The sequence below is a fragment of the Dipodomys spectabilis genome, unplaced genomic scaffold (genome assembly GCF_019054845.1).
Source record: "Dipodomys spectabilis isolate Male_0828 unplaced genomic scaffold, ASM1905484v1 ptg000262l, whole genome shotgun sequence".
In the NCBI taxonomy this organism is placed as follows: Eukaryota; Metazoa; Chordata; class Mammalia; order Rodentia; family Heteromyidae; genus Dipodomys; species Dipodomys spectabilis.
The window spans coordinates 2,583,143-2,608,942 of record NW_024870939.1 but is presented as its reverse complement, the minus strand read 5'-3'; the positions used below and the strand labels follow the sequence as shown (position 1 = coordinate 2,608,942).

The 25,800-nt window shown below is 44.7% G+C and overlaps 2 pseudogenes; both read left to right on the top strand.

The window, feature by feature from the left end:
- Nucleotides 1-775: 775 nt before the first annotated feature.
- Nucleotides 776-6,323, top strand: LOC122125152 (annotated as a pseudogene).
- Nucleotides 6,324-15,068: 8,745 nt separating this feature from the next.
- Nucleotides 15,069-15,843, top strand: LOC122125210 (annotated as a pseudogene).
- Nucleotides 15,844-25,800: the final 9,957 nt, after the last annotated feature.

Sequence of the window (25,800 nt, the reverse complement as noted above, 5' to 3'; positions counted from 1 at the left end):
GCTAGTATTTCTCCCTACAATTCATCTAATGTATTGTCTTCCTGCTATAGTTGGGTTATAATCTTACTTATGTGTCAGGCTAAGAGTAACTCTATGCAGTAACAAGCAAATTCTACATGGCCATAGAACAAATTATTAAAGCCCACATTTTATACTTCATGTTCCCATCTGCTTACTGGTAAAGTATGGGCATTGTGGGTTCTGTCCATTACGTCTTTTTAAAGTCCTGGGTTTAATTTTTATAATACTATGGTAATGTTACATAAGAAAAAAATAGAAACAAGAAATCATGTATAAATAAACAGTTTCTCCTATTCAAGTCCATGCCACTCACTTTGCCTTTGGACTTGATATCCACACAAACACCCTCCACAGGCTCTTCCCTGTTCTCCATGCCTGCTTCCTTGTGCTTCCCTGAAACCATCCACACACCCATTCCTCTGCTGCTCCTCACACAGCACTGTTGAAACCAAGTGTTCATTGAATATGGACATCATATGTAACATGACCATGAAATAGTTCCTTAGAGGCTGACAAGTACAGGCTACACTGTAGCTTATCTCCTGCTTTAGAGCTACCAGTTCTCCTTTCTTAGCAAAGTCAGTGTTTCCAGAAGTTCCCAGTCAGCCATGAAGTGGGACCACATGATCACTAGACTCTGAAGATTTTCTTTAAAAAGGGAAATTGTTTGACTCACCAGAACACATGTGGACAAGCCCTGCTTGGGTTCTGATGACAGGAACAGAGACCAAGGAAGGGCCATGTTGGACACACTATGATAGATGATGAGAGGGTAAACACCCAGGAATGCCAGAAACACCTCCACTTCCTCCCTGGGGAAGGCTCCTCAGGGGGCTAAGTCTCTGTTCTTGGACATTCAGATCCAACAGAGCAGCTTGGGCTCCTTTGCATCAGCCCTGACTGAGTTCACTCCCTACACACAGCCAGTTGCTCTGGTTCAGTCAGTTTTGCTAGGAGCTTTGGATTGTGCGACTCCTTTGGCCTGGACCATCCTTTATCCATATCTTTGTCAGTTCACCAACAGCAGCTTCCAAATGAAGAGTGAGGATAACTAGGCTGGAAAGATAATTTAGCAGAGGCAAGGAGGCCTTTCGTTCTGCTTATATTATGACTGCCAATTTAGTCTTTCACTCTCGAAGTTTGGTTCTAATCTGGTCTTGTGCTCCCATTGGGTTTAACAGACCTCTCATTTACCAGAAGTTAGCATAATGTACTCCAGGACAATCTGTCCTTCCTGATAGGTTGGCTCTGGGCCACTTTTAGATGAAACCAAGGGAATGGAATGCCACTTCTCATCCCCAGGCACCTGTCAGCTGGTGGGGAACAGAGATGCTACAGCCTCCAACATGGCCAAAGGGCATCCTACATCCAGTGAGGACCCAGAGGGAAAGAGCTGCACCTGCACACAGAACAGCAGAGAAGCCACGAGACCCAAACCACCTTCAGGTCACCTTGTGTGTGACTGAGGCCACTGTATGTGGAAAGTCATAGTCATACCAAGCACAAGGCGAGACAGGGCAGGGACAGTGCTCAAGCCTCTGCCCCTCAGCTTGGATTGGATTTCCACCTGGTTAATGTTGCATAGACTCTAATTATTGCACCCCACTGCACCTAGAACCCTACCTCCCTGCCTGCCATTCTCAATTCACCCTCTCCTTCATGTTCAATATTCAAGGTCAACATTGTTACTTCATCTTCTAATGTTCAAGTGCCAGAGACACTATTAAAGTGTATCTAAGACAATGTAATCATGCACATTAAATATATTAAATGTTAGCTCTAAATTGCGATTAGAAGTTAATATCCCACACATCAACAGTATCCACCAGGGCCCTCAGTTCCAGCTCCCACTCTCAGCTTCTAGTTTGCCATGAGGAAGCTGCAGGCACTTTTTACTACAGGAGGTCCTGGTCTTTCCATTGCCTCCACCCAGTGACCTCAGGATGCTCTTACCACAGTCCACGCTGTCTCTGCCCCCTTCTCTGTACTCATGCCCATTGGAATCAATTAACGCCTCTATTACTGCTCACTATGCATATCCAAAGAGCTCAGATTTCAGTGTCCTGACTGTCTCAGGTCCCAGGTGAACCTATAAGGTACACAGCTAGGGCAGAAAGCTCATTTGTCAGCACCAGTAAAGGTACCTCCTTTAAACAACAAGCAAATTGAATGCATATAAGCATCGAGAACTTTGTAAGTATCAAGACCTGAGTAGGCAACCAAGACTTTTGGAAAAATTATCCTCCAAATGTTTATTCCCGATCCACTCTCAGCCAAGTGTCATGAGTCCTTTTCTAGGAGTTGATATAGACTAGGTATTAGTTCCTAGTAAGCCTTATAACCAGGAGTTTCTGTGCACTGTGCAACCTAAACACCTTTGCCTGGGTACCTTATTTTTTCAGCAACATTCCACATGTCTCTTGGATTATCTCCTCTGTAGTATATTCATGCTCCATGTTAATACACACACACACACACACACACACACACACACACACACACCATACACCATGACTCAGTCATGCAGCTTCACAGTTAAAATTATACTTATGGCCATCAATGCTACCTAACCAGGATGCTGATCCTGCAGGGCCTGGCCCTATGTGTCTTACTTATTCTTTCCCTCCCTGCCTAGGTCAGCTGGTTTATCCAAAGTGATGGCCACCATCCTCCAAAAACTATGCTTCAGCCTTCCTGAATGTCTTCTCTTTCCACTGCCTAAGACCTTCCTTCACAGCCCTAGAGAGGACTGTCTTCTAGATTTCCTGGACCAGGGCTTCAGTGAAGTTGTCCTTGAGACTGGGACATTGCAGTCAGGTGCTCTGGTCCTCTACCAGAAAATTGGCTTTCAAAGAGCGGGTGGTCATAAAAGCAGACTTTTGACAGAAAAAATCCTCGATCACAGGTCTACCTATGTTTGCCAAGTTGCTTTACACAAAAGAAACAGGGACTCCTATCCTCGTGATGAAATGGATTTGCTCACATTAATGCTCATGTAGCCCAGAACCTGAGAGGTGGGAGCCACCTCCCTGATGATTCCAGCTCCAAGAAGGTCCTCAGGTCCTAGAGAAGGTGCATAACTGACTAGTGACTCATTCCTGTAAAGTTCGCTTACATCTCAAAGGAGCAGAGGAAGGTTTGACAGTGACATGCTTTCTAAGACAATGCTCTAAGAAAAAAGGAAAGACAAAACTTCCTTTTTTTAGTTTTTAAATATATATATTTATTGTTTTTGTAAAGGTTATGTACAGAGGAGTTACAGTTACATAATGGCACCCCTTCCCTTGCTCTCTCCCTGTAACTTTTCCTTTTTCTTCCTTTTCTTTTCACTCCTTAACTCTCTTTACTTCCTTCCTTCCTGCCTTCCTGCCTTCTTTCTCTCTTTCTTCCTTCCTTCCTTTCTTTCTGTTGTGGGACTGAACACAAGGACTCAAGAAAGCCAAGCTGGATCTTTACAACTGAGCAACAGGCCATTACCTTTTTTTTGTTGGTCATGGGGATTGAACTCTGGGCATGGGTGCTGTCTTTAAGCTCTTCAGCTTAAGGCTACCACTCTGCCACTTGAACCACAGCACCAATTCCAGTTTTCTGGTGGTTAATTGGAGATAAGAGGCTTACGGACTTTCCTGCCTGGGCTGACTTTGAACCATGATCCTCAGATCTCAGCCTCATTAGTAGCTAGAATTACAAGTGTGAGCCACAGGTGCTTGGCTTCCATTACCCTTTTCTAACAGCGAAAAGTTAATCTCTAACTTTTCATCTTTGTTTGCCTTCACATTGCTTCTGAGAGCTATGGCCTGAGGCTCCTGGGTCAGGCTACCAATACTTTGAGCTGATACACAAATTCTATAGAGGAAAAAATTATCTTCTGAATTACTTAGCCATCACCAAATAAAAAATCAAATAGCTTAATATTTTGTATGAATGTCCTGCATGTTGCTTTCTAGGAAATCCTTACTGAAAAACAATGTGACAAAGGGAAGACAGCTCCTGGTACTAAGTTGTTCCTGTGCTCCATTCCCTAACCCAGGCCTCCTGGGTTTTACTTATATGCACAAAGCCTGGCTTGAATCATAAAAGCATTTCTATCCAGGAAACATGCATATTCACCCCCTTTTTAAACTTTGGAGTGATTGCAGAAAATGTCCTGGTAGACCTTTGGACACATCGTACACTCTTTTTGTCAATGATTAATTGTTCTTTTAATAATAAACCTCAAACTTGAGAAGCAATAGCAAAAATATACCCAACTAATAAAATCCAGAAAACAAGAATAACTTTGCATTTGTTTTTAATGTTCATAACAAAAGCACCAAGAGTTCAATTAAAGACAGACAAGAAGCAGAATTATGTTTTTGAAGCAGCTATAATAATTAATCCTCTTAACTTTATTTGGGTCATTAAGGACCAGATCTCCAGGATTTCCTACAGATTCCATAACAAGCAAGAATTTCACCTGACACTATTAAATGATGCAATAAAAACTAACAGTAATGTACCCACTGGTATGTTACATTAACTTACAATTAAACTGTACTTGCTCCCCTCCTCCTTTTATTGTGCTAGTCCTTGGGCTTGAACTCAGGGCCTGAACAGCTTGAGCTTTTATGCTCAAGGCAAGCACTCTACTACTTGAGCCACAGCTCCATTTCCTGTTTTTATGGTGGTTAATTGGAGATATGATTCTCATGGGCTAGCTTTGAACCTCAATCTTCAGATCTCAGTTTCCTGAGTAGCTAGGATTACATGTGCGTGCTACAGGAGCTTGGCTTGTACTTGCTTTTATTTTTTATTGTTACTATAATAGTGATGTACAGAGGAGTTACAGTTATATAAGTCAACTAAAGAGTGCATTTCTTTTTGGACAATGTCACCCTTTCCCTCACTCTCAGTTTTTTCCTCCCACATCTTACTCTTTAGTAATAAACTAGAACCACAGAGTCTTTAAACAGAAAGATATTTCACAAATGAGTTACTTGGCTAGTTTGGACATATTTGAAGACCTGGTATAAAAAATTATCCCACAAATTTGTCTCAGTTAACATTTGAATCCAAACTAGGCTGACCCATAGCTCCCTGAACCCATCAACCATAACTTCCAGCAATCAGCAGACCTGGCTCAGCCCACTGAACTGCTCAAGTTCAAGACCTTTGTAAACTATCTGCTCTGCCTGGCACTTCCCCAACTTGTAACTAAATCCCTCTTACCCCAAGCAAAACTTGCACCTGTCCAGTCCATGTCATTCTCCCCTCTATCTGTAAATGTTTATCCCTTCTCCTGTGCAAGGAAGCCTGCCTAGCTATGATTTGTCTGGACATTATTTTATACCTTGTCTTAGACATTAGGAAAGTCCAAACCTAGAACTGAGTCCTGGAATTTCTCTTGTATTTTGACTGAAGCTCACACCCAGGACGCTAAGGTTCAGATCTGAACTAAAAAGAATAAAAAGAAAGAAAGGAAAGGAAAGGATAAAAGTACTCTTTCCCATCTTGCAAAATGGTGGGTGAGGTCTGAGAAGCCACACATTAAGAAGAAGACTGGAAGCCACAAGGGCTAGTGCCCATGGCAAACTGCAGAACTCTGAAGGCTAAAAAGCCCAAAGGCTGAGGCCCCGCTGCAGCTGAAACCGGGTCTGGGTCTGAGGAATGTTAGATACTCTTGATCTGCCATGTATGCCAGAAAAGCCAAGGATCAGAGGAAGTAGTTGGCTGCTAAATCCAAGGTTGAGAAGCAAAAGAAGATTCTTTGTGTCACAAAACCAGTTGGTGGTGACAAGAATGGGTGGCTAAGCTTCATAAAATGCCTAGATAGCATCTCACTGAAGATGTGGCCAGGAGGCTGCTGAGCCATGGCAGAAATCTTCCAGTCAGCATCACTTCAGGGAACACCCTCATCATCCTCACTGAGCGCCACAGAAGCAGGAGAGTAGTTTTCTTGAAGTAGCTTGGCAGTGGCTTACTACTTGTGACTGGATCTCTGTCCAGCAAGCATGTTCCTCTGTATAGAAATGTGTTATGGCCACCTCCACAAAAATCGATATCAGCAAAGTGAAAATCCCCAAATGCCTCACTGATAATGACTTCAAGAAGCGGCAGCAGCTGTGGAAATCTAGAAACCAGGAGGGTGAGATCTTTCGCACAGAAAAACAGAAATACAGGTTACAGCGAAGCACAAGGTTGAGCAGAAAGCTATGGACTGACAAAGTCTACCCCAAATCCAAGCTATTCTTCAGCTCCAAGGCTATCTGCCATCTCTTTTTGCTCTAACAAATGGAATTTATCCTCACAAAAGAGTGTTTTAAACTTACCATTTGTACATTTAAAAAAAAATCCAGTTCTCATCGCACAGTATTGGAATGTCCTTACTGCTGCTCAGTTGTGCACCTAAGATTGCTTACAATGGTAAATTCCATGTTCTCCATATTCTTACCAACTAGCCAAAAGAAGATGGACTCTGGGTTTGTTTCTCCCACAGCACAAGCTGTGTGCCATAGTTTCAGCTCTGCTCAGGGTAGTGACATGGCAAGAGCAAGTACGGCAAGCAGGGGACCTCCAGCCCCAACCACACCGAGTCCATATGAAGACTCGGTACTGCATGTGTGGATGGTGGTAGGAGTGACAGAGCAACGGTGCCCACCAGCTTTATACTCTGTCAGAGCAGCCATGACCTCTGAGCAAGTTGGGGTAACTTCATTGGACTCAATTTGGCTCATATTAACTCAGAGAATATATCTTCTTCTTGAAACCTGCACTAGGAAAGTGACTCACTTGTTTTAGATATCAATGAGAAATTTATTCAGCTGTCAGAGGTCCAAAACTAGAGTGTGTTCTCTCATCTCCTCTAACATTGTTCCCCATTGCCCATCAAAGCAATCCTAGTCTTCCTCCTACCTGTCCCATAATAAGCTCCCATAATGAGCTTATTATGGGACAGGTAGGAGGAAGTGGGCAGGTGGGAAGTGGGCACTCAGAATATTCACTCTGAGATCTTAGTGTCTTTGTAAATCCATGAGTTCAGAGGTGTGTAAACACTTGCTGCTGCCCACCAGTACCCATGCTCCACTAAGGACAAATTCCCCCATGGTGAACAGTGGTCATAGGCAAATCAGTCCCCCAGATCCTGGGAGCATTGTGTTCCTTCTATCTGTGAGAGTGGCAGTCACCAACATCTCCCAGTGTCCACCTCCTGTATTTGGGTTGCTGCCCTATTTGGCCTCACAAAGGAGCTCTTGTACCGTTGGGTTGTCTGGAAGTGTGGGCATGCAGTAGATCTCCATTTCTGCTTGAGATCCAGTTTCCTGGGATCACATCAATCCTCAATTTCCTTTATAGTGCTAGCATCCTGGGGACAGGATCTCTGTTCAGATTGCCCTGAGATTGCTGGATCCTGATGTGAATTGTAGTTGCAACAGCTAGGAATGGGAGATACTTTGAGATTGACCAGTTAACATTTACTGACATTGGGAATTCCTCAGCTTTAGTGGGTAGGGGACAAGGAAGCCACAGCTTCAATGAGGGCAGAAGAGCATCTGATATCCAATGACATCAGTGTCAAAAGAAAGATAACAGCAAGCACCAAATACCACTAAGTACTTTGTCAAACCCATCTTCAGCCGGCTACCTTTGTTCATGGACATGTCAGTTTGAGGAGCAATTCCATTCACTAATTCCTCAAGCCAGTTTGTAGGTGGCCTACATCAAAGCCCTAATTGCCTGGTTCAGCCTCCTACCATAGTAGTTCTGGGTTGGATGTCTCCAAGCACTGACCATGACCTCAGTCATACTTTGTGTGTTGTGCTAAGAGAGCATGACACAAGGTAAGAACTCACTTGCTATATGCTGAATAAAGAAATGAGTCAGGAAAATAAATCCCAGGCTCCTGTGGAAAGGGCCTCAAAAGTATAGATGTATATTAATGCCTGAGAAGAACTAGAGCTTCAGTGTAAAGCAAGGTTTTAGAGAAGATACAGTTACTAAGAGCCTATGGGAGGAAGAGGACAGTGCACCAGCTTCTTGCCTGCTTATTTGGACTTGGTTTCTGCCTGGTTAATGTTGCCCAGACTCCCATTAGGGTGCTCACTTGCACCTGGAGTTTTCACCTCCCCATCTCCCATTCCCACGTTAACTTCTGCTTACCATTCAAGTGTCAGGGGCAATATTAAAATGTTCTGAGGACACACTATTCATATGAAATGATAAACATCTGTTTTGAGTACTTAGAGGGTATGGAGGATCACAAGGCTCAGCTGTCTTCATCCAGGTTTAACCTGTGGTTGCAGCATCCAGTTTGCCTGAGGAGGCTGCAGGCAGCACCTCCAGCCACATCCTGACCTTTCTAAATTGGTCCTGCCCCCTAAATGCTTTGCCATATTCTTGGCCATCATCTCTGACCCCTGCCAAAACTCCATCCTCATTTGAGGCATTCTCAACCCAAATGCAATTCTTGGAGATCCAGGTCTCACAGCAATGATTGCCTTGCTTTGGTCCAAGTCACTATCATGACACTTGAGCCTTTGCTAATCTGATGACTATCGTGAACCAAAGTACTCTGCCTTCAACCACTGAACAATACCTTTATGCGAAGTAGAAATCAGTGCCTTTTCTTCCAGCGTGGCTTGGCAAATTCTGGCTTCCCCTTTCATGTACTTCAGGAGCCATTAGAGAAGGCCAGGGCCTTAAAATGCTTCACCAGGGCAGGAAACACGCCAGGAGGCTGAGCTGCAGTGGGAAAGAAATCATCCCTTCCAGGAAGGAGAGGCCATGGAGAAGGGATTGCCTTTCAGTGGTGCTTGGTTTGACTTAGGAGGCCCACCCTTAGCTAACACATCCAGAGCTCACAGCAATTTCCCATTGTCCTGGCCTGTCAGCTGGACGTTAGCTCTGCTGGGGACTGGAAGGACACCTACAACACAGCAGGTATATTGACACCAGTGCAGAAAGGGGGTTGGCAGAGAGGAGGAGTGGAGGATGGTGTGGCAAATACTAGGATCTGTTTGTTTGAGAACAGATTCAGCTTGAGCACAAGAAGCCCAGCTGTGTGCTCAGGGAACTAATTGGAGGCCATATGCATCTAGTGAGAAACACTGCAGCCTAAAAGGAACAAGAGGGCTGGCAGGCCTCCCATGACTGTGCAAGCACTTTGGCAGGGGTTCTGCAAGAATCATGGGGCGAATGGATTTGGATTTTTACTCTCACTTCTCAGTTCTTTATGTGCAGTTTTGTGATTACATAAGAGAAAGCTATTCAGGCACTAACCCGGATCTGCTCCCTAGAGATCAGACAGGACCCACACAGTCTCTTCTAGATGCCACTTGGAGGCTGAGGCCATGCTGGACGCTCTCTACTCTAGAAGGTGAGAGGTGATCAGGGGGGTAGGGTCCCCTGGGACTGCCCAGGACCTTCAGGGACTCAGGAGTGGAGTATGTTGTGTTTAGTTCCTTGCCATGTCTGCAGACAAGCCCTGTATAAACAAGTTGGAAAAGAAACACAAGATTCTGGACTCTGGAGAGGAAACAAAAAGCCGGTTACATAGGAAAGTCCCGTGACAAGGAGTCATGGCAATGTACTGTTGGGTCTTCCTCCATCCCACGAAAGACTGACAGGGTCCAAGGAAAGGTAAGTGCGGTGCTCACCCAGTCCCCAGCCTCCCTTAGCCTGGGAGACAATCAGACACAGCAGGGAGACAAATCCAGCAGGTAGAAAACTCGTTTATTAACAGAGAGCAGCCCTTTTTAAAGCCAACAAGGGCGGGTGGCATGGCAAGGGAGGAAGAGGAACCAATCACTGTCAAGGTCACACCCTACCATGCACCTAAGCCTTCAAGGGCTGGTTAGGCACTGATGGTAAGGTAAATTGGGCTCTGCCCACTCTACTCTCTCCCAGCGCTATCTTTGCTGCCCATGTGCTCTGCAGATTCCCCCTTTTTTTTGTTTTAATGGCAGTTATCCTTTTCCCTCCTCTGTAAAGGTAGTTTTAACAGGATTACATTGATAAGATAGCATTGGCCATGCAGGGGGTTTGAGGCAAGTCTAGGGGTCGAGATTTGCCAGACTAGGATAGGGAGGGCCGTTGTGCCTGTCCCAGTTACCTCACATCCCCACCTAGCACAATAATAAACATCAGCCCCACCACAGTTAGAAATGTCCGAAGCAGGGGCTGGGAAGGTGGCTCAGTGGTAGAGCGCTTGCCTTGCATGCCTGAGGCCCTGGGTTCGATTCTCAGCACCACATAAGCAAAAAGAAAAAAAAGCCGGAAGTGGCGCTGTGGCTCAAGTGGTAGAGCGCTAGCCTTGAGCTGAAGAGCTGAGGGACAGCGCCCAGGCCCAGAGTTCAGGCCCCACGACTGGACCCAAAAAAAAAAAAAAAAGAAATGTCCGAAGCAGTTCAATTAATTCCTGGGCACCTGGTGTATTTCAATTGAGCCAGTTCCTTGTATGTGCCTTTAAGCTAGCACAGGGGTCAAGATGACCTTTGAGCTTTACTGTCAGTTCCCAAGGGCTCCCAACATCTCACATCTCCCCTGTCTTTGTGTCTTTGTTTAAAGAAGTGAACCCGCCTGTCTTAGGTTGGGTGGATCACCTTGTCTGCCTTACCCGTCACCGGGAACTTCTTCAGAGTGAAGCTGAAGGCCCTGTCCTAGGTTGGTCGGACTGACACCCCCTCTTACCCGTCTCTGGCTGCGATTCCTCTCAGGGGGAAATTCATTCACTTGGAGCTTGATCTTATGTAACTGGCTGGCTAAGCTCATAAGAGTTTTGCAGTGCACGTATAATGCAAGGAAGGCATAGAAAAACCATCAGCAAAAGCATTACCAGGCCAGGAAATGTCATTACTAGTCCTTTAACATTAGTGAAGGATGGGATAACAGTCTTTGCCACTTCAGAGTCCAGAGGTGGGGATTGTTCTAATCCAGCTATTTGCCTGTGGGGTTGGACAAGATCTAAACTGGAAGCATAACAAAAGGTGGCTGTTTAACAATAAGTATGGATTCAATGCTGCTATACAAGCAATTAGTAAAAGAACAATTAAAGCAGGTAACATTAAAATAATTAACTCCTACAAAAATATTAAACAGTCCATAGGGTGGTGATCAAAATGAAGGTCAGGCCACCAGGTCGAAGGGACAGCTTCTCTTGTGGTGCTATTGACCATTTCTGCATTGCCAGCATTGATCACTACCCAGGTCACCTGTTGAGGTTGATGCAGATTCTATAGGGCCGTTCACCGGATTGGGAGTCAGGACAGCCAACAGCTGGAGTATCGCCATCTGCAATTGTTAGAGAACACAAGAGCTTCTCAAGGGCTGCTTGCCCTTGGGGATGGTTAGTAATTGTGTTTTTGGCTTTTCTCTTTAAAACACAAGCCTCGGCCATGGCCGTTTTTCTTTCCTTGTTGGTTAAAAACTTAAGGTTCCTGGCAGGGATCCAAATGGGAGCGGACTCCCCTATTGGGAAAACGCATCCAAATCCCCTGCCCATAGTAACTAGGAGGTCAGGTCCTCTCCCTTGTTGTGTCAGGGGGTCCTGACTTTCACTTGGAGCTTAGGGTTTAGTTGTCCCCAGTGCTTCTGAAATCTGGATTCAGTTGCCCCTTTTGAAAAATTTAAAATGTTAGAAAAAAAACAATCTTTAATATCAATCACAGCCAAGGTATATCCAGGGCATGCCTCTTAGGGGCGTTCCTACTAGTTCCATCCTTTCATTTAGGTCTTGGAGCAGATGCCAAGCCCCGGAGGCTTTTTGAATAAAAAATACGGGTGTGTTCCAAGGACTTATAGAAGGGCGAATATGCCCGAGGTTTATCTGTTCCTCCACCAGAAGGTGGAGGGCTACAAGTTTAGGTTTGGTCAATGGCCACTGCTCCACCCAGATTGGGCTTCCCAGCTTCCACCTAATGGGAGGTACTCAGGGGGCAGTGGCCTTTAGGATTGGGGGTGCACCTGAGCGGGTCCCCTATGTTCTTCTCTGTAATTATGAAAGTTAAAAAATCATTTTTCCTTAACTCCCTCTAGATCCTGTTTAAGCCTTTGTGCTTCTTCCCCATCCAGGATATCATCATAGGATGCTCGATGGTCTGTAGTGACCACGGCATCCATTTGTCTTAGCATGTCTTGCCCTAGTAAATTGGCAGTGAGGTTCTTTGCCACTAAAGGGCGTATCTTTTCCTGTTCTCCATCTGGGCTAGTCCATGTCATAAGGGCAACCATCTCTTTGGACTGGGAGTTGCCCCCTACCCCCAATATCCGGGGCCCAGGTGCAAGCTTCCAGTCCAAGGGCACTTCCTCCTCCCTGAGTATGGTTCGATCTGCCCCAGTGTCAATTAAGCAGTGAAACCTCTTTCCGCCTATGAGAATACTCATTTTAGGGTGGAGTCCTTCCACCAGGGGGACGGTCCAATGGGCCTGGGTCACCCTGCCACGAGGCTGCCTGGGCCTCACAGCAGAGGAGGTTCCTCCTTGAGTTAACGGGGCTGGAGGCTGCCCCTCCCCAAGTTTAAAGGCTTCCCATCTAAATCAAACTTGGATCGACAATCCTTTTTCCAATGGTATCCCTTCCTGCACCTAGGGCAGGGTGTAGGGGGCATTTTGCCCCCCCCCCCCCCCCCCGGCCGGTTGGCAGGGAATTGTTGTGTACAGTTCTCTTAAAATGCCCCTCCTGCCCGCATTTAAAACAAGTCCTTCTCCCCGATGGTCTTGGGGTTCCTCGGCCCTGGGCTGCCAGCGCCTGAGTAATAGCCTCAGTCATTGCAGACACCTGAGCCTGTAAAGCTAAAGCTAATGATTGGGACTTGTGCTGTTGCTTTCCCACATCCTGTGAGGCCACCACCTATCTGCCCAGGGAACTCTCAATCCCGCGCAGGCCATGCGGTGGTCTGCATTCCTTCCTTCCCAGACCAGCAGCTTTACAAACTGATCTCAGAGGTTCCCTGCCGGCAGCTTGCGGTGAACGCTCTGTTGGACTCTGTCTATGAAATCAGGTAGAGGCTCACCCGGTTTTTGTCTCACTCCTGTCATGGGGGACTCAGTAGGCCCATCATCCAGTTTATACCACGCAGCAAGTCCTGCCTGCCTCACCTGGTCACAGTACGGGCCAGGTATGGTGGCCTGTTGGACGCCAGTGGAGTACCCTTCCCCCATCCCTGCTAACATGGCATAAGTAATAGGTATCGCTGGTTGAGCCTGCCGGTTACTCTCCGCTTGCACTCTGCATTCCTCCTTAAAGAAAGCACACCATTTAATAAACTGAGAACTAGTAAGAACAGCTTTGGCCACATCCAGCCAGTCTTTAGGGACACACAAGTGATAAGCAATGTCCTTTAATAGGGTCTGGGCCCAGGGAGAGTTTGGGCCATCCTCCAGCACCGCCTTGCGGAGCTCTTTAAGATCCTTAGCTTCCCATGGATACCATTCCAAGGGCCTGTTAGCCCCTGCTGCCAGGTTGACCGGATACACTTGGGGAAGCGAATCCAGTGGCCTAGAGTCTGGGCTCTCGGGTGGCCCTTCCTTTCCAGAGGAGGTCTCCGAGTAGGTTACTTCCCTGGCCCTCAGCTCCTCCGTGGAAGGTTGGTAGGGATCCGGGTCTTGCAGGTCCCTCTTGCAGGTCTCGTAGAGAGCCATACCTCCCCTCCAATTGGGGGAATAGGGAGGGGGCCTAGGACCATCAGGATCACCTGGGTCAGAAGGGGTAACTTTCACCCTTGTTTTGACTTCCACTGTGCACGTTTCAGTGCGTTCTCGGTCGAATTTGACCCTTTCCTTTTCCTTCTCATTTCCCAAGTCCTCCTGTACTCCTTCTAGGCCTAATGTTGCCGCCTCCTCCTCCTTCTTCTGTGAGATACCATTACCCATACTAAGGGTTTCACTTACCCCGAGAGACCGCTTAGCCTCGGCCGGTATCTTCCTTTCATGCCCCACGTTGGGCGCCAGATGTTGGGTCTTCGTCCGTCCCACAAAAGACAGACGGGGTCCAAGGAAAGGTAAGTGCGGTGCCCGTTCCCCAGCCTCCCTCAGCCCGGGAGACAACCAGGCACAGCGGGGAGCCAAATCCAGCAGGTAGAAAACTCGTTTATTAACAGAGAGCAGCCCTTTTTAAAGCCAAAAAGGGCGGGTGGCATGGCAAGGGAGGAAGAGGAACCAATCACTGTCAAGGTCACACCCTATCATGCACCTAAGCCTTCACAGGCTGGTTAGGCACTGATGGTAAGGCAAATTGGGCTCTGCCCACTCTACTCTCTCCCAGCGCCATCTTTGCTGCCCATGTGCTCTACAGTAAATTGGGCTCTGCCCACTCAACTCCCTCTCAGCGCCGTCTTTGCTGCCCATGTGCGCTGCAATGTACCATGAAGTTTCTCCTCATGGGACAAGAGGGAGAGAGAGGAAGGGAAGATAGGTATGTGTATGAATTTCATGCAAGATCCTCAAAAAGATCCTAAAGTGAGGAATGTTTTATCCTGTGAATGTTAGGTTTTTAAAAAGAGGTAGCCGAGTAAGAACTGCACCACGCACGTGGTATTCAGGTAAGGGGTAGGTTTATTCAGCAGACCTGCTGGGACCAGGCAAGGTTGGCACTCCACGCGGCTGGCAAAAGAAAAAGGAACGTCTGGCCCCGGTTTAGGCCTTATATAGGGTAGGGGGTGGGGAAGGGTGTGTCCAGGTAAAGGGACTTGGGATAAGGTGGGAGAAAGGTGTGGCCACATCAGGTTAAGATGTGACCTCAGCGGATGCGGATGTGACCTCTTCCAGGTGTCCCAGTTGCCTAGGTAATGCAGGTACTGGGCGAGATCGAGGTCTGTTCGCCGTCCAGGAATGGACCTTACAGTGAACACACAGGCTTAGAGAGGTGAAGTCACCTGCCAAATACTTCCCAGCTAGAAAGGGGAAGAACTTAGGGTTTCAACCAGCTGTTTCTGAACTCACACCTTCTCCCAGTGGTGAGGTCATGTTTCTTCCTGAGTGACAGCAGAAAGAAATGGCCTTGAGCAGGCTCTCTATGGCTCCTGGGGCCTGAGAAGCAAGGAGCTCACTCACCTGGTATTCTCTGTCTCCTACAGGGCTGTAGGGAAGGTGTGCAGATAGATCAAGTCCTGGCTGGTGAACCCTGAGATTTCAAGTCATAGACGTCTCTCCATGGCTCCATATCACATCCGCAAGTACCAGGAGCGGGACCACAAAAGGGTGCTGGAGTTGTTTATCAGCGGCATGGAAGGAAACAGCCCTGCCACCTTCCGTCTCATGCTGGCGTGGCCTCAAAGCCTGCTGCTCTTAGTTGGGCTGCCTCTTGCCATGCTCTTGTTCTCTGGCTCATGGCTTCTGGCCATTGTCTGCTGCTTCACCCTGCTCCTGCTCCTCTGGCTCTATGCCAGATATCCCTGGAAAACACATGTGGCTAAATGTTTGCACACAGACATGGCTGATATCACCAAACACTACCTGAGCACACCTGGCTCCTGCTTCTGGGTGGCTGAGTGTGGGGGGCAGGTGGTGGGCATGGTGGCTGCCCAGCCTGTCAGGGATCCCCCCTTGGGGAAGAAGCAGTTGGAGCTGTTTCGACTCACCGTGGCTTTGGAGCACCGAGGAGAAGGAATAGCAAAAGCCCTGGTCAGGACTCTTCTCTAGTTTGCCCGGGACCAGGCTTACAATGAAGTTGTCCTTGTGACCAGTGTAGTGCGGCAAGGTGCCCAGGCCTTATACCAGCATATGGGCTTTTGAAAGACACACGAAGGCTTTTGGGACCTGACCCCGTGGCCAATGGCTATTGGTATAATCCATTTAACATACCACATCTCTTCTCCTCAGGAAAGGGGGCTGTAATACTTAATCACATACATATATATCCAGTTTATCATGCTATGGTTAACACTCAGTTCCTGACATTTCTGTAGTTTAAATCATTAAAGATCATTTTTTGTGCATATCTGACTCTAGCCTGTGTGGTGGTAAGACATAGATTCTGCAGTTTTGTTGTCTCCTTTTTTGAAGTGCTGTGTTTTGTTTCTAAAATGCCTAGGAAAGTGTTAGACATATATATCACTAGTGAGGCTGTGGAACAGTAGTGTTTCTCCCTAGGCCTGGCTAGGCAGCTCTTCCGGTCTTAGGAGAGCTCTGTAAGTGTCCTAGGTGGCCTGTCAAAGTGCCAGGGCTAGCTTACTTCAGCTTGTCTCAGCAGCTCAGCTCAAGCAAGGCTCGAGGTCTATCCAAACCAGTCAAAACAGAAGCAGAAAGGAGGGGGAAAATTCCAGGCCTCCTCATAAGTCACATGTGCAAAAACATCTGAGACTTTGATCCACTTCCTTGGCAGTGGAGCTGCACAATCAGAGGGCAAAGGTTTGGGGCATAGTCCTGTAAGGAGAATTGGGGCAGTGACATGCTCCATTTGCTCCATAGCCAGGTATGTACAAAGGCAGAGAGCAGTGGCCACTGAGGCTGGCGGGGAGGACTTCATGGTCTGACCTGGACATGGTGACCCCTCAATGCCACTACTTCTATGCCTTCCTCTGTGCTCAACCATCTACCCACTGGATCTCTTGCTAGTATTTCTATCAGGTGTCTGTTGCCACTTGAGTTCTGTTCCTCCCCTTATACTCATTGGCAGATCCCTAGGCACATCCACACTCTTCCCAGAGGTGCAGGCCATGCAGCCTCTGCCCTAATATGCAGCGTCTGGTTCTCCTCCCCTAGCAGGCCCAGTGCTTCCAGGTACAGGTCCCAGGGGGTGACATGAAAGTGGACCATAGTGATTTCTATCACTATCACCATAGTGATTTAAATGTTTTTTTAATTCAATATCAGGGAGTTGCTTTCATTCCCATAAGACTTGTGCAGGCAGGCCCTGTAGGTGCCCAGATGACTGAGAGGCAGAGGAAGCACCAGGATGCAAGGGATTGTGAAGGGTTGTGGGAATCCTGTAAACCTGGAAATGCCAGGAGAAGCCCCATCCCCCTCCCTGGTAGAGGCTGCTTCAGGGACCAGGTCCACTCCTCCTAAACACTCAGACCCCAAGTTGCTGCTCACCTTCTTGGGCTCTAATCTCTGCATCCATTCCTCGACTAGCCAACTTTTTTGCTTCATTCAATGCTGCCAGATGCCCTGTGTGCTCTTTCTTGGCCTGATTTGTTTTTCTTTTGTGTTTTTTTTTACCTTATTGTTATATTAAAGATAATGTACAGTGGGATTACAATTACATGAGTCATGTAATGAATACATTTCCTTTAGTATGGTGTTTTCCATTTGCTCACTCTCTCAGAGTCCCTCCTTCCCATCTCCATAGTTCATGAGTATCCAGTGAACTCCCTTGCTGCAATTTTGCACCCTTTCCTTCAAACTCTGTACCCTTCCCTCACCCTCCTAAAGATAATGCACCACATATTAAGAAAAGAAGACAGCATCACCAAAATATAAAAAATAAAAAAGAGAGCTCTCCTGTTCCTATACCTTGGAATTCATTTTGATATACACACATATAATTTTTTTATAAATATAAAGAGGCATGTAGGCATTGCACCACCTTTGTGTTTCTCTCCTCTGGGTATCCCCTTTTTCTGGTCTCATAGTGTGTGAATATCTAGAATCCTGCATAATTTATCATATCCCAGTGTATTTTAGGTCTAATTTCCTCATTTCAGAGAAATCATGCACTGTGTATCTCTCTGAGCTTGGCCTACCTCACTTAACATGATTTGGTGTTGTTTTATCCATTTCCCTGTAAATGGCATCATTTTATTCTTTCTAGTGGCTGTGTAAAACTCCACTGTGTACCACATTTTTTGGATTCCCTCATCTATTGTAGGGCCTATCTTTCTTGTTGTGAATAGTGTGGCAACAAATATGAATGTACAGATGTCTTTATCATTAACTGGCTTTTGCTGTTCAGGGTAGATGCCTAGGAGTGATATGGCTGAGTTGTAGGAAAGATCTTTGTTTGGTTTTATCGAGGAAACTCCAGACTGCTATCCAGAGTGGTTGTACCAGTTTACATTCCCACCAACAGGCACTAGGGTTCCTTTTTCCCTGGATCATTCTTATACCTCCTTTCTACCCATATCTTTGTGGGTTCTACAAGAGCAATTTTTAGGTGATGGGATGATGACTGCTTTGGAAATAGTGAGCAGGGAAGAGGACCTTCATCTTGTTTGTGTTCTGGTTTCCATTGAGATTCACTCTTCACTCTTCCAAGTGCAGTCCTTATACCAGCTACCACATTACCCAGATGCCCTTTGAAAACAAAGGGATATATGAAGCTTCCTTTGTCCTAAAGACTGAGACCAGCATGTGAATGTTCGCCCTACACAGCTCCTTCCACAGGCAACATGGCAGCCAGCCTCCAGGAGGAAGAAGGGACAGGAGGGTCCCTTGTTCTTTGAGGCTCTCACGACTTATCGCCACTGTAACAGCCAGGGAGTGAGGGCTCCGGCTCTCACTAATTCATCCCTGCTTATCTTTCTGGTCCAAATCTGTACTTGCAGTAGGGTGACACAGCTTTTCCTGAAGGACTCAGTATAGAGCTTGTCAAGTACGTGTGTGTGTGTGTGTGTGTGTGTGTGTGTGTGAGTGTGTGTGTGTACATTAGAGTGAGCATTATGGTTCATGGAGTGAGGCTAACACAAGAGAAGATACCGTGGGATGATTGACTGGGAAACTCACATGATAAAAAAAAGAAATTGCACCATGAGATCTGAGACAAATAATGAAAACCTCTAAGAGGTCATCAAAGAGCCTGGGGGTGGCCAGCTTCTGCTCATAGTGCAAAACACTACATCTTTCCTTATTAAGTCACTATCCACAGAACTGTGTTTCTTCTCTTGCCTAGTTCTCCTGATGGCACAGAAGAATGAGCCTTTCAGGGGAAATGAAACAATTCAGAGGTCTAAATAGTAAAGTTGAAGAAGCAGGAGGAGAAGGAGGAGAAGGAGCAGGAGGAGGGGTAGAAGAAGAAGAGGAAGAAGAAAGAAGAATTCTATAACTCCTCTGTACATGATCTTTATAATAACAAGAAAAGAAAAAGAATTATGAAAGTATAAATCAGACCACCAGATAAAAAGCTCTAGCTTGTCCTCTAGATGAGAGGTGTTATGCTCAAGTTCAAGTATGAGCATGTTCGTTGTGAATGTAGCTTCCTACTATGGCACTCACAGAAAGAATAGTAAAATAGATGGCAGATATGGTATGAATGATTGATACATAAAACATAAAACAGGGCTGAGAAGGTGGTTCAGTGGTAGAGCGCTTGCCTTGCATGCCTGAGGCCCTGGGTTCGATTCCTTAGCACCACATAAGCAAAAAGAAAAAAGCCAGAAGTGATGCTGTGGCTCAAGTGGTAGAGTGCTAGCCTTGAGCTGAAGAGCTGAGGGACAGTGCCTAGGCCCAGAGTTCAGGCCCCACAACTGGATCCAAAAAAAAAAAAAAAAAAACCATAAAACAGTCTCTACAAAGATCTATGCCTTATCTTTTTTAGTAGCTTCCATATAACTAAAGAATATTTAGAAATAAAATAATTATTTCAGGCCAGCCCCTTTTTCTTAAAAATTTATCTATGACAGTAGAAATAAGAGGTCTTCCTAACTCATTAATTAGCTAAGCTTTAAAGCTCAGGCTTCATGTACTATTTGTGGCCTTTAAAACATTTGTGCTTAAACACACACACACACACACACACACACACACACACACACACACACACACACACACACACACACACACCTTACTAGAGTTAGAACTCAGTTCCTTGTATTCCACTTTCACTTGCCTTTTGCCCTTATGGTTGGTGGTCTGTCACTTGAACCATAACCTCCAGCTTTGACCTGGTTATTTGGAGATAAGATTCCCAGATTTATCTACTCAGGCTGGTTCTCAGATCTTAGCCTCTGGAGTAGCTAGTATTATTAGTGTTAGTCACCAAGACCAGGAATACACACACACACACACACACACACACACACACACACACACGTATATGTATATCTTAAACTTAGGGCCTGGGCTCTGTCCCTAAGCTTTTTTGCTCAAGGTTGTACTCTACCACTTGAGCCATGGCTCCATTTGGCTGTTTTGGAAATAAGTCTCACAGACTTTCCTGCCCAGTCTAGCTTTGAACTGCAATCCTCAGATCTCAGTCTTCTGAATAGCTGGGATTAAACATGGGAATCACCAGTGCTAGTTTAGACGTATATTTTTATATGCATAAAATATTTCTATAGCATAAAAGAGAAACAAAACTAGTAATAGCAGTTGCCTTTATGGGGAAAAGCAATATTTTCTGTGCAACTAAAATGTCTCCATCTAGTAACCAGTCACCATCCTGTGACATTTCCTGCTACTGATATTTCCTGAAGTTATTAGCTTCTTGACTTCAGTTGTAATGATCATCCGTGTTGTTTGTAACCAGCCAGCCATGTCAAGGGTATGAGTCCTTGCAAGGCAGCTAAATAATAATACACTCCCTCCCCGCCCCTCCCCCCCCCACTTGAATGGGAATTTTCCACTGACTTTATCAACCTCCTCCAACTGTAATACTTAGCTGCTCCATTCCCAGCCCTGTTCCTAGCCAGCCTTGGTGAGAAGAATGTGTGCCTTTGCCTCCAAAAGGAGACTATCTCATCCCAAAAGGATAGTATGCCGCCCCAGTAGCAATTTTTCATTACCCCATCACTCTAACCAACAGTAGAACAATCATGAGCCTGACTCCTTAGCAACAAAGGAAAAGACAATGTCACCCTTTGTACTGGGATAAAAAAAACAAGCAACCCTCATACCAGCTGTGCCTGCCTAGATCTGGGGAGCATAATGGCAGAGCACCTCTCTTTACAGAAGTAAAATGCCTTGATGAAATCGCCTGCATCTCTTGTGTGTCTATTTTTCCAACACTTAGAGAAAAAGAATTAAGTGGCTATAGTAGAGGGTAAACAGATAAGAGACACCCAATTATTCAGCTTTCTATAGTTTCTGAATCTCTGCTATTGCAAGCTACTCATTAATTCAATTGATAAATGTATGTGTTTATTATGAAGATGCCATGGGAAGTTAAGTGAAGGGATAGTTTTAGGGATTCACTGGAAGCTTGCTTGCTTCAATAGTTGTTTTATAGTTGGAGTAGTGCTTCTGAAATAGTGGCTCTGGAAAGCAGTCCATCTCATGTAACTGAAGCAGTCCTCTGGAGATCTGGTATTTTTACTCTCCATTTCATAAACCTTTGAAAGTCATGCCCAAGGGATGCTTGAATTCACTGGCTCTCAGAGTGGTCCATGGGTCTTTGAGAGTTGCTGAGGCCCTTTCAGGGCATGTGCAAGATCAAAGCTACTTTCAAACCACTAAGGCCACTGTGTGCCTTTTTCTCTTGTTGTACTTATGGAGGCAAAAATCAATGGAGAGGAAGTTAGGACTTCAGAACCACTGTTGAAGACAGACAGCAGCACCAATCTGGCACCAAAATGTCAGCAATGCCATGCAGCACACAAAGCACTTGTAGTCCACCCTGAAATCTGGTCATTTGACTTAGGAATATGACAGACATTCTCCTGACAAGGAAGAATGAGTGCCTCACTTCAGCTGAAGAAACAGCTGACAGTATTAGCTGCCAATGAAAACAAGTGAGCTTAAGAATACAATTCTGGAACACTTCTATCTACCTAGACAAGCTTGAAAAGTGTCCAGTGCTTAGACTTTTCACTGGATCAGCAGTAATATTAACAAATGTGACCATTTTTTTTATCACTTTTAAGTAAATTTGTCAACACTGGAAAATCTGAAGAACACACTTGCCAAAACATTCCACATAAAACTACCACTTTTTGGGTTTCAAGAAGATTGAGCTGGGTGTGGTAGAATATATCTATAATGTCAGCACCGGAGAGGCTGAGGCCGCAGGAATGTGAGTTCCAGGCCAGCCTGGGTTACAAAACAAGACTGTGGGGGCTGGGAAGGTGGCTCAGTGGTAGAGTACTTGCCTTGCATGCATGAGGCCTTGGGTTCGATTCCTCAGCACCACATAAGCGAAAAGAAAAAAGCCAGAAGTGGCGCTGTGGCTCAAGTGGTAGAGCGCTAGCCTTGAGCTGAAGAGCTGAGGGACAGTGCTCAGGCCCAGAGTTCAGGCCCCACGACCGGACCCTCAAAAAAAAAAAACAACAAGACTGTGCCTCAAAGAATCCAAAGCAGAAAGGATTGATTACCTGGAAAGAGCATTAAGCTACTTATTTGTCTAGTTTCTGGTTACATATGTGTGGCGTCTGATTGTTTAAATGTGTACTTTAACTAGTATGACAAGTGACAACAGACAATTCAGAGGGAAACAGGAAGTCCAGCTGACTTCCTTTAAACCACAGAAAGAGATTTGTTAAAAAAAAAAAAAAAAAAAAAAGTAAAGCAGTATCAGCCTTCTCACTATAGTTTGTTGTTGTTGTTGCTGTTTTGGAAGATATCTTTATCACTTAAAATAGACTACTTATGGTAGTATACAATAGGCTTATTATTATTTTTATCTTGTTGCTGCTTTAAGTGGGTTGAGGAATCATTTTTAAGGTTGGAGGTATGGCTCAAGTAGTACCACATTTTGCCCCTGTTTTCTTTAACCCACTATTTTCCTAAAGTGACTTTTAGTGGGTTTCTTCCTGTTCATGAGCACCACACCCTAGATATCCAGCCATCCAATGTGATGATGGGATACAGCAATGCTGGGTACATCTGAGTGGCTAAATGCCTTCCTTAAAATGGTTGAGTTTAGAGTTTTGTGAGATGCAGTCACATACCTCTGTGCCTGCTAACCTCATTGCTTTCTGTCTTCCACTGGTGTCATTTCTCCAAGGATTTATGAGCAGCTTCCAGAGTACAGGAAAAGAGAGAAGTGGAGAAGAGAAGATCAAAATATAAGTTCAAAGGGCTACATCTCAGTTCTTCAGAAAGGTCAGCTGAATTGTTCCTCTGCTCAGGGTGGGATGACCAGGTTTATCAGGGGAGAGAGAGGTGGAGAGAAGCAGTCTGACCTATTTGTGCAATCTGTTGGAATTGAATTTGAAAAATGATGTTAGCTCAAAAAGCACTGCTATAGTGCTAGTATTTTGGGTATGAGACACCTGTGATCCGCTTTAGCTCCTCAACCTTAATTGCAACAAAACCAAATTTTCCACATAGGAAGTGATTTAGATAGCATGGTGGAAAAATTCAAAATAGCAGACTTGATAGAGTACCAGTGATTTTCATTCCCTTCATGGGTAAGTCAGATACCTCCAATTTTTTTTTTTACCTGAACTGAAAAATATCAGTTAGAATTAAAAGTATTGTTTGTAGCTGGGTGCCAATGGCTTATAACTGTAATCCTAGCTATTCAGGAGTATGAGGTCTGAGAATTATGGCTCAAAGCCAGCCCAGGCAGAAAAGTCTATAAGACTCTTATCTCCAATTAACCAACAAGAAGCTGAATGCGGAGCTTTGGCTCAAGTGGTGGGGACTGCTCTCAGGCCTCGAGTTCCAGTACCAAGACCGACATATACACACAGAAAGCATTGCTTGTATATCTTCTTTACTAAATGCTTGAGGAAGAATTACTGGTTAATTGCCATCATTTCATAGCTTAATAACATAAACAAGGAACAAGGTACGGGGAGAACTACTGGGTCTCTTCAAAACATAACTGGGGTCAAGAGTTTCATCTTCCCTACAGGGAAAGTTTACTTGACTTCTTTTCAGCCTTTTTTCTTCCATAGAAATTAACCAATCAACTCTTGGAATTAATGTAAGATTATTTGCCTCAGAGCCTTGGAGTTACTTTTTAAATTTTTATCTGTAAGTAGTAGTATAAAGCAATTTACAAATACAATATACCTTGGTCAATGTCACTCCTTTCAACATTTTCATCCATCTCTCTCCTATCCATCCTTTTCCTCACTCTTCTTAATTTTGTAGGATATACATTGGTTTCTTGTCTGCCTTCCCCCGCTCTTCTTCTCTTTTTCATCTGCCCTTTCCTTTTGGATTCACCCCACCCCTTTTGAGTATGGGCTTCCTAGTGTTTTGTTTGTTTGTTTGTTGCAAAAGATTGACTTTGCCTTTCTAAGGAATAACACTATTTGAGATCTCCTTTGATTTTTCTGAATTTCAGTTAATACATTTGTATATACTTGCATGCCATCAATGTATTTAGTTATGAGTTTTTAAACTAAATATAGTGCTTCTATAAGGTGAAAAAATGGATCTGTTGTCTCTTTGGTCCTGACTTACTTTATTTAACATAATTTTTTCCAAATCTTTCCATTTCTTTACAAATGGTACAATATCATTATTGCTAATGGATGAGGAAAAATCCATTCTGTATATACATTTTCTTGATCTATTCATTCACTGAGGGGCATCTGGGCTGTGGTGAACAGTGCTGCAATAAACATGGTTGTACTGGTAGCTTGACTGTATCTTGACTTTTAATCTTTTGGGTGGATGCCCAGGATTGGAATTTCTGGATCATATGGTAGTCTATGCTTAAGTTTTTGAGGAACCACCACACTGCTTTCCAGAGTGGTTAAACAAGTTTCCAATCCCACCAACAGTGTATTAGGATTCCCTTTTGGCCATATCTTTGCCAGAATCAATTCTTGTTTGTTTCTTGATAATTGGCACTTTAACTAGGGTGAGGTGGAATCTTCAATAAATGGTGCTGGCAAAACTGGATGTCCATATGCAGAAAACTGAAACTAGATCCTTATATATCATCTTGCACTAGCACCAATTCAAAATGGATTGAGAGCCTCAATGAAAGACCTGAAACCAGGTAACTATTATAGGAAATTGTAGGGGAAACATTAGGAATTCTGGGCACAGGTAGAACTTTCTGAGTAAAGACCCAGAAGCACAGAAAATCAAAGAGACTTGATGAATGAGACTGCATTAAACTAAGAAGATTCTATATGGCAAGAGACATAACCAACAAGCTAAAAAGATATTCTACAGAATTGGAGATTTTTGCCAGCTATACATCAGACAATGGCCTAATATCCAGAATATAAAGACAAGTTAAAAAGTTAAATCCTTCAAAAACAACCCAATTAATTAATGGACTAATGAGCTAAACAGTCTTTTCAGAAAAAGTAAAAATGGCCACTTCACAATGTCACTAGAACTGTTACCATGCTCATGTCACAGCTGGGAAAAGTGAATAAAGTTTCATGGGTTAACAGCAGAATCTCTTGTTCATGGAGTATATATAGAGCTCTTGGCTCTTCTAGTCTGGAGAACCAAGCAACTTGCTCTTTGAACATCAGGAGCCACTTTCCTCAGACATGCTCAACACCTTTGCCACACATGAATGCAAATCAAATAACATTGATATTCTTACTGATTTCTTAAGGGGACTGAGGAATAATCACACAGGAGAAAAGAGAGCTTTACAAAAGTAAAACTAATGTCTGGTTTCTAGGAGGGAACTCTTGGGTCATTTCTACTGCCATTGCCCCTTGCTCCCCAAGATAAACATCCTCTACTGAGGAAACTCCATTCTTAACAAACAAAATTATTTCCAAGAACACCCTTGTTACTTTTTTAAGGGAATTACATTTGAAATTTCTTTTACATATGTTAACATGGATAAATGCAGCTCTTAACAGGTCCTCTCCTAACTTTAAGAAAGCCATGTTTGGCCAGAAATAGTAACAAACCATCTCCTCTTTAGGCATTATGGTACAACCTGTGTACATGTGTGCATTTCTCTCTGTGTCCTTAGAGCTGTTTCCTCCAGTTCTAGTAGTTTTATTTTGAGTACTGGTAATGTTGCAACATTGGGATCCAAGACTCTGTACTGGACTTAGA